General features: G+C 45.5%; 1 pseudogene; it reads right to left on the bottom strand.

Annotated features, from left to right (window-relative positions):
* Nucleotides 1-3,574: 3,574 nt before the first annotated feature.
* Nucleotides 3,575-4,938, bottom strand: LOC123099884 (uncharacterized; annotated as a pseudogene).
* Nucleotides 4,939-9,269: the final 4,331 nt, after the last annotated feature.

Raw genomic sequence — 9,269 nt, 5'->3', positions numbered from 1 at the left:
AATAATGTAGTTGGAAATGACAAAAGGCTCCTAAATTGATACCTAATAATAGCTTAGCAGCTCCTTCATTTTACTAAAGAGCCAAGTTCGGACAAACAACTCGGAAGGAGGAATGTGTTGAGATGCCTATGCCTAAGAGAGATAAGCAGAGGACGTATGATAGCCGAGAGGATGTCGGTAAACGACGGAGTTTAAGGAGTTGTTTTTGAATTCGGCATGGCATATTTCATTTTTTAATGAGAACGTCGTCTCCTTGCTTACCCGCCTGGCCAATGGAAGGAATTAATTACCTTGGTCAGTCAGCGAAAGAAAGAATTGATCCAGTTCATCATCCCAATCCTTCCTATTAGTTTCATTAACTAATTCAGCCCCAGAGTATTGGCAATCAAGGGCCAAGAAAGAATCCCAAGTCTATCCTATCTCGCCACGGTCGAAAGCACAATCCCTTTCTCTTCCGATACCGAAATCGTCGTTTCATTCCTCCGCAACTTCTATCGAGGACATGATCCAATCTACCTTGCAACTTAAGGCTTTCCCAAGCTGGCGCATAACCTCTGGTACAGGCATTCACCCAGAGACAGAGAAGTGGGAAACCGCGGATGAAAAGAATACCGAGGTCTTTGATAGCAAACTTCTACGCGAGCTTTCTAACTAAAAGGAATCTCTTATTCATATGGCATAAAATGGAAAAACTTGATGGATATTTCTTCTCAATTTCCATGGTACAGTCCCTTTGCATGCTACAGTTCCATTACTTACTACCTGAATTTGCTATATACGAAATTATGACATCTACGGTACTTGTCGTCTACTTCTGGTGGAAGCAATTCCAAAGGTGAAGATAATACTGAGCCAAATAGTAATGAGGGGAATGCAAAATCTAGCAAAGGTAAGAAGGGTCAAGGAAGAATAGCAGTGACTTATAAAAGGAAAGCACCGAATAAAAGGAAGGAGATCCGTCTTGATTTTTTTGCATGTGATCAATGCGTTTGCTGATTGATAACTGTCTAATCTTAAGGTGGTTTTGTGGCACGTTACAAACATACATATACAGTCGAAATATAGTTGTGTTGAGTTAGGTTGAAGAATTTTTACTAGATTTTTAAAATGAGATATAGTGCTCTCTTTGTTCGGTAGGAGATTTTGCACTTTCATATTCTGGTTCCTCATTTGATCATTCTTTTGCTCTGTTGGTGGGGCATAAACTCATAAATAGTTTTTGTTTTTTCTTTAAATAATAGTAAAAGTATGCATTCAAGTAGTAGCTTTTTCTAAATAGTCGAGTAAAGTCGAGAAGGGCTGGCAACAAGGACTAGGAAGATACGGGCCAGTTTGTTTTTTTAGGGGAAGGCTTTATGCAAGATATGCACGTGAGTAGGTCAGCATATGCGTATTTGCCAATAGAGGAAAACACGTAGTAAGTAGGCTTGGTTTTTCGTAGGGATAGGTAGCTTGACAAGGGATGCCTGGGATAGCACATAGGAAAAGTATAGAAGGAAAGGCGGCGGGAAAGTAGCCATGGTCAAGGTAAACAAGTACTAGGTCTTTTCTTTCCGAAGCAAGTCAAGGACAACTAGGTCAATTTGGGGGGGGCAATCCTCTAGATCGATACTTCTCTTCCACAGACTAAACCAATTAATAAACAATTTACAGAGTGTTCTTGCATTCCTATCTGGTCTGCATCTCTCCTATCGAAACTATAATATAACCTTAATGGAAGGGCCCTGGTTCTGCCTTGCCAAACCAACAAATCCAGAAATTGTAGATGAATTCATCGAGCTTAACGTGTGATTTCGTTATAAGTGAACAGGCGTCGTCGTCCAGCCGTGTCGAGTTGGGATTAGAGGAGAGAGCTCGAATGGATAGGTCTAGTGAGGCGGGTGTGGAGCACGAAGGATTAAGAAGGTCCTCTTTATTTCTGGAATCAACAAGAAAGACTTAGCAGCCCAAATAAAGTAACCCTTTACCCCTCCCGAGTCTATCGTATCCATAGTTTCAGTGGGTATCGAACTGCGAAGCGAGGAAGCTATTTCAATTGAACGGGCTTACTTTCTTACTTGGTTCTTTTGTAGAACAACCTTGGTATGAAGCTAGACGATTCAAACTATATAAGCATAAGCAATTCAAACTAGACATTTCGACCTTCATCCCACCCGAGAAATAATAAGCAAAGAGCTTGTAAGTCGGGCATAGAGAAAGCGACTCCTGAGATTGAGGGGGATAGGATACTATCTCCTAGCGCATATATGAAACAATAGCTGGTTTTCTACCGGGGGGGGGCTTTCGATTGTAATTTTTACAATTAGTAGTTCTTGCTTTCATAAACTCATAGTTAGTGTAGTTTGGTGTAGTCTTTTTTCCGGGACGAACTGGATTCAAACCAGATAAGAGTCGTGTGTTCCCTTCTTTCGAAGCGTCCCTTTGGTTTCACAGTTCCTGAAGAGAGGCAACCTCTATCTGTTTCTTTCACTATTAGCTTGAAATAAAAGTTTTCAATTGAATAACGGTTATCCTCTATCTTGTAGTATAACCGAGATTATACCTCGTTCATTTTTAATATAAAAATATTAAAATACCGATTTAGACAATATTTTACCAGTAGTAATATTACTTAATATTCTAAATAAATAACGAAAAAAGGTTTCACGATCTGTATTGGAAATGAACGGAGAAGTGGTGGAACGTGCGGAACCACATATTGGATCACTCCAGTGCGGCACGAAGCCGCTGACGCTGAGTAGGCTCCTATGCCGCTAGCACGATGGAGGTTCCGTAGCGCGTCATGAGCACCGGGCAAAGGGACGGTTGAGCAACTCAAGCGAACCGCCCTACCTGACTTTGGATAAACATAGAAGAGAGAAGGTTGTGAAGGTGGCCTCGTTATCAACACATCTGGTCGAAGGACCGACCTGGGTTTTCACGAGCGTAGGCGGGTCCTGGAGTGCCCATCAAGGGCGCTAGCGCATACCCCGGGGTGATCATCACCACTTGCACCTCACATCTTGGCACAGTGGAACGTGTAACCCGCCTGCTGTCCAAGTCAAGCACTGAATTTCCTGTAATTCATAGCACCTAACAGAACGTAGCAGCAAGGGACAACCCACCCATACAGACAGCCTGCGGGGAGGATGGCACTACTGGCAAAGACCGTCTGGCGAAAATGCCACAGGCGCGAAGCATGGTGGGCCTACGCCGGGGGACCATAGGGAGGAAAGGGAGCCCGGACGGTGGAAGAGCCAGGGGAAGCCGGGTCATTTGACGGAAATGGAAGGTCCGAGCGGCTCATTCATTCTTGAAAAAAGAGGGGGGAGCGAGCAAATGTATCAATGAATAGATACAGTCAACGGTATTAAGACAGCACTGCCTACACGCGAATTAGCTTCCGAGGTCGAGCAGTCTCAATTTCACTACAAGATTTGCGAATGAATGCTGGGCTGGGCCACCTCAAATGGCGTGAGTCGCATGCGGGGAGACCCGCTCATAGGGTTTTCAGGGGGATCTGGCCGGCCGGCGCCCACCCGACTAGAGGGACTAAGAAATTAATTGAGTATAAAACTTATCTTCAAGCTTTACCTTATTTTGATCGTTTAGAGGGCGATCGCGGAATCACTGAATGAAGTCCTCCCTCCCTTTCTTTCGGAGGTGTTGACCCGCTGCGAGGCAGATATGACTAAGTGACATATTGAATATGGCGACGACTACAGCATGTCGTAGAAGGAGATAAAAGGTGGAGCCAACGACCCACTAAGACTCACGTATCTACAACTACATTCCCGAGCGGCAGTCAAACGGAGGCGTGAATGCAAGATGCCAGCGGAATGATCGACTGGACAGTGGCTAGGGCAGCTTTCTTCCCACCGCGTCCTTCATTGTGTGTCAGAGATACAAAGCGAGTGCACCAAAAAAGAAGGGGAACTGAATCGATGTATTCCATGGCGAAGCATCCGAAGCATAACTGCACACTCACACGATCTTTGCCGAGAGATAGGAGCATTCGGTGGAACCGGTGAACTACACTTGCTTCTTGATAGATGTGTGGGACAGAGGGCTCGTGGTACCTACTGCCTGCCCTTCCTCCACTTTGATAACCGTGTGAATGGAGAGTGGGCAGAGCAAAAGGGAAGGAGGTCCTCATACGGAGTCGCACACTTGAGCAGTGCGGGAGACTCGAGAATGGGTCGAGTAAACTCCCTTAGGGCCGATTAAATCACAGACGAGGGACTTTTCTTTCTTTTTTTATTTTTGATTTGAAGGGTATGTTCTCAAAAAAGTAAGGCAGAGGTAAATACTTCGAAGAGGCGGCTCGGTAGGGATGGAATGGTCAATAGTCATGTCAAGGATGACTTCTTTGTTGGCGAAACGATGAGGGAGAGAAAGCACGCCAGTGATTCTCTGAGCTGGTCTTCATTTCCAACGCCTCGGGAAACAGGTCGAGATAGATGACAGCACCTTTTTATCCTCTTCCTTACCGGAAAGGCGCACTTCTCTTCTTCTTCTGGCCTTCACCTCCTGCCCGGCCCGGAAATAGAACCCAGCCCCCTTTCTGATCCATTCATTTCTGCAAGCAGGTGGGATCCAGAGCTAAGCCCCCCTCCTAATCGAAGCCAGGCGTGGCCTCGCCCTTTTGCTCTTCCTTCGGTTTGGCTCCACGAAGGCTCCGCCTAGACTAGGAGCCCCACTCATATTCAAAAGGTGCCCAGCTTTCAAGACGATGATAATAATTAGTCAACTTTTTCCAATATCATGGAATAGCATGGCCCGGGGCTAAGGTAACTCCAGTGGGAGAGCCATGTTATTGGTGACCTTATTGCACGGTTCAGAGAGCTCTTGTGTATGTGATGCAAGTGAACGTGTACGAAAAAGTTGTCGTAAAGTTTCGTTGTACGTTCCGTCGTTAACCCTATCTATGTTTCTGCGATGGCCCAAGAACACGCTCATTCTTCAGCCATAGAAAGACTTTTGAATTGTGAGGTACCATTACGAGTCAATATATAAGAGTGTTATTCTGTGAAATAACTCGAATTTCAAATCATTCACTTGCTTCAACTACTCATGCTATGGATGTGGGAGCATCAAATCCGTTCCTTTGGGCTTTTGAGGAGCGGGAGAAATTGTTGGAATTCTATGAAAGAGTCCCGGGAGCCAAGATGCATGCCAGTTTCATACGACCTGGTGGAGTGGCACAAGATCTGCCTCTTGGCTTATGTCGAGATATTGATTCCTCCACACAACAATTTTCTTCTCGTATCGACGAATTAGAAGAGATGTCAACCGGCAACCGTATCTGGAAACAACGATTAGTGGATATTGGTACTGTCACTACACAGCAAGCAAAGGATTGGGGATTCAGTGGTGTAATGTTAAGAGGTCGTGCAACATAAATACATTGATAGCAATATGGGGGAAGTTCCCATCAGGCAACAACGGTTCTGCCTGAACCTACAAAAGCATGCATATGTTGTTAGTGAAGATTTTTTGTGAAGCCTTGGAGACGACATACCCAGGGCTAGGGTGAGCTGAGGGGGGACAGCGTAAGTGAGCGAATGTGTGTAAGCTCAATCAAAGATTCCTATTCTAGGCGGGGCGGGCCATCAACCTTCGAATGGTGTTGGTCCTACGGACCGTGAACGGATTCGCCTCTGGCCTCTGGGCACGTCGGAACCGCATGAGTTCACCGGGGTGGAGCACGGTCCGCCAAAATCGGCATAGTTTTTGAAGTTCGGCACACTGGTTATGTTATCCAGGCAGGGTTTGCTCAGAGTGATCATGATTCGGCCATGTTCATATCATTTTATCCTCGAGGACGTGCTATTTTGTTGTTGTATGTTGATGATATCAAACTGACTAGTGATTACTCTGTTACCATATCGCTGATCAAGTGTCGCCTTCATCTATTATTTGCTATGAAGGCGCTGACGCGCCCTAAGCCTTTTCTTGGCTTGGAGGTCGCACATTCTCCTCGTGGATATTTGGTATCTTAGATCAAATAATGTCATGACTTGATCACTCGAGCTCAACTCAATGATGAGAAGATTGTTGACACTCCCTTGGAGCTTTACGTTAAACTCCGTCCGACTGATGGCTCACCATTATCTGATCCGATGCAGTACAGACAGTAGGTCGGCAGTTTGGTTTATCTGACGATCTCTTGCCCAGATGGCTTTTCCTAAGAAAGTTAGCCTTTCATAATTCGTGAATTTCTAATGATCATCGTGTCCTGCATGTTGGATCCTCTACTATTCTATGTTCTTTCCGAAAGCGTGCCAATCCCTATGTTGTGCGGAGCTGAGCATCTTCTATTCGCTGGGATCAAGCTTTTCCTCTGCAGGGTCCTTGTGCAGTAAACCCCCTACGGGCGGTCCCCCGTCATCGTAAAGTAGTAAAGGTCCCCGCGAAGCTTTCGGGAAGAGGGGTAGTCTTGTGCGTAAGCATAGCATTTCTGGTCGAACCACCGAACCACACATCTTTTTTTGGTGGGAGGGTACTCCGAGTAGTGGGTACCTCGTAGGACCTCGACCCGCCTACTCAGGTCTTGTATGGATATGCAGGAAGGTGTGCTCCTAGGTGTGTGTAGGGGGTGTGTTTGTTCGCGAGAATGAATTCCTCGTCAAGTCAGGGGGGTATGGACACACTTGCGCGAATTCGGGTAATGGCTACAAGGGATAAAAATAAAGGAAACTATACCCGACCAGGGATGGACGTAAACTCGTAAGCTACTGAGGGTAGGGATAATCGTCTAGGTCTTATTTTAAAAAAAGCAGCCCCACCACTGCAGGCAGGTTAGTTCCTCTGTCGTTGCCGGAGAGTTCTTAGCGAAGAGACCTTAGGATAAGTTGCTAAAACAAACGGAGGGGGGGATCAATTCCAAAGAAAGACTGTTGGTAGCAGGTGGAGACATTTCTTTGGCCCCCTTCCAAATAAATGCGGGCAGGGTAGAGCTCGGCAGAGGGTTCGAGAATAGGGTAGGGTTTTTTACGGTCGGGTCCCCTACCACTAGTCCGGCTAGCCTTCTTTCGGGAAGGAAGCAGGCCTAAACGATGGGCAGGCATGTCCCGCTACGCAAGCAGCATTGTTCGCCACCACCCGAGAAGCAAAAGATTCGAGAGTCAAGGCGGATAAGACAAGCATAGTGGTCTAATGACAAGGGCCGATGACGGAAGCTCGGGACAGAGCCGTATGATGCGGAAGTCTCATGTACGGTTCCCTGAGAAGGGAGTGGCTACCCACTTGAGCTTCGACCAACTACCACCGGTCAATTTCGCTTTGGGGAATACGGCTCTTGTCAATTAAATATGGGTATTTCTTGAACACATCATTAATCTTTGATAACTAAAATTCACTATATGACAATATTAATCTAAATCTTATTAGTATAAAGAATATTAATCTTTAGAATAACGGATAATATAAAATAATGGACTCTCTAACTCTATCGTACAGAAATGGAGTTTCGTTGTTCGTTACATGAAACTCTGCACTTAGGGATCAACCTCACAAATATGCTCTTCGAGCTTTGAAACCGTCTTCTTTGTGGACTCGGCTGTAGGCTATATATCCATGGCTTGTTGAGATCCCCTTCCTCCTTCCTTTCTCACTGGAAAAAGCAGTAGTTGTCAATCAACGACCAGTTATCAATCAATCTGATGAAGGTAACAATATCCTCCTTGAAATCCATATAATCATTCCCTGGAAAATCAACCAGATTTTCCCTCCTCTTATGGCTCAAAGGCTCAACCTGGCTAGTAAGTCGGCATAGGATAGGAGCACTCATTCATCTTATGGTGGGCTGGCTTACTACTCCCCGATATTAGCTCTCAGCAGTTAAGCAATTCCAAAATCAGTTTGTTGCCCTACAAAGTCTTTGACCTTGGGTATATGAGTAGGAGACTTAGGACAGTAGCGTCGATAGGCACTAGGGCAAGCTGCCGGATTCACAGACAGTTATTAGGACAGTGGGTAAGCTACTTAGGCTAGGGAATAGGTACACATAGGTCAGATACGCGGGCAAGTCTCAATAACCAAAGTAGGACTTGATGAGTGACTTTCTTCTTCTCTATTCCTTCTTACTGGACTGGACGGATTCCTTTCTGTAAACTGAGTTAATGGAGTCAAGAAAGAAGCTAGTACAGTAGGCATTCTTATTCCGTAAAATAAGTCACTAGTAGGCAAGACTTTCTCTCGAGAGTCAGAGCTTCGAGACGACTTTCGCAGATGTTCAATCTTGCGAGGCGTATGAGCCAGATTTTTAGTACTCTCCCGACCTGTTAGAGGCCACCCTAATAAGCGGAGATTGTCGGGAAAACGTTGCTCAACAAGACAGTAACCAACTCGAAAAAGGAGACCCTGGCATAACAAGTGGTGATCTCTGTACTAGAATAGAAGCCCTGCTAATTGTGAAGAACCCATAGCCGGGAGCGTTAGCAACTGGATTTTACCACACTCCATTATACCCTCCCTTGGGGGATGGCTTGGTGCTAATGTAGGATTTTTGGAGACCTTCTGCTTGCTATTTTGGTCCAGCCTGAGAGGCCATAACTTCTACTGTGGTTTAGTTTGGAGCGGTCTTGCTCTTGTTGTTCCGTTGTTGCGCGTCCTATTCGGATATTTAGGACCAAGAGGTACTGGATTCTCTTTCGGATAGGCCCTGAAAGGAGAAGAATGGCTGAAATGCCAACGGACGTCTGTCTATTCTCTAATTCACCCGATCCCTATCCACTTTCCAAAAAGGAAGAATGCATGAACCACGGCAGAGGAGAAAGGACGGATCACCTGCCAATCTTTTACAAAACTACGCCAGAAAGGATATAAAGATTGACTGGTACAAAAGCCATCTCCATCAATCTATGCTCATTAAGGAGAGGGTTCCTTAGAGAATAAAATGGGGAGCGAACGAAAAAGATGTGTGGCTGAGGTGTTGGGAGCCCCCAATAGAGAAGGACGATGCGGAAAGGGATGATGGTGACAAGACTGGACTTCAACTCGTTTAAAAAGAGTTGTAGCCGTACCCTGAAAGGCCCCTGGCCCGGACGGCTATCCAGCCCACTTTTTTTCAGCGAAGGTGAGATTTCTATGGTGATGAGGTTAGTGACTTTAGTTACCTTCTCGGTTCTTTTCAATGGGGAGCGTCTTGAGGAATTCAAACCTTCTCAGGGACTACGCCAGAGAGATCCAATCTCTCCGTACTTATTCTTCTTACCAGCAGTTTAGGTATTCGAAATAGCGAAATACATAAATTATCTATCTCAAGTGCGTCTCGTACTTATCTAGAG

This window comes from Triticum aestivum, chromosome 4D (genome assembly GCF_018294505.1).
Source record: "Triticum aestivum cultivar Chinese Spring chromosome 4D, IWGSC CS RefSeq v2.1, whole genome shotgun sequence".
NCBI lineage: Eukaryota > Viridiplantae > Streptophyta > Magnoliopsida > Poales > Poaceae > Triticum > Triticum aestivum.
The sequence above is the reverse complement of the archived record's forward strand: the minus strand, read 5'-3'. Positions and strand labels throughout refer to the sequence as shown.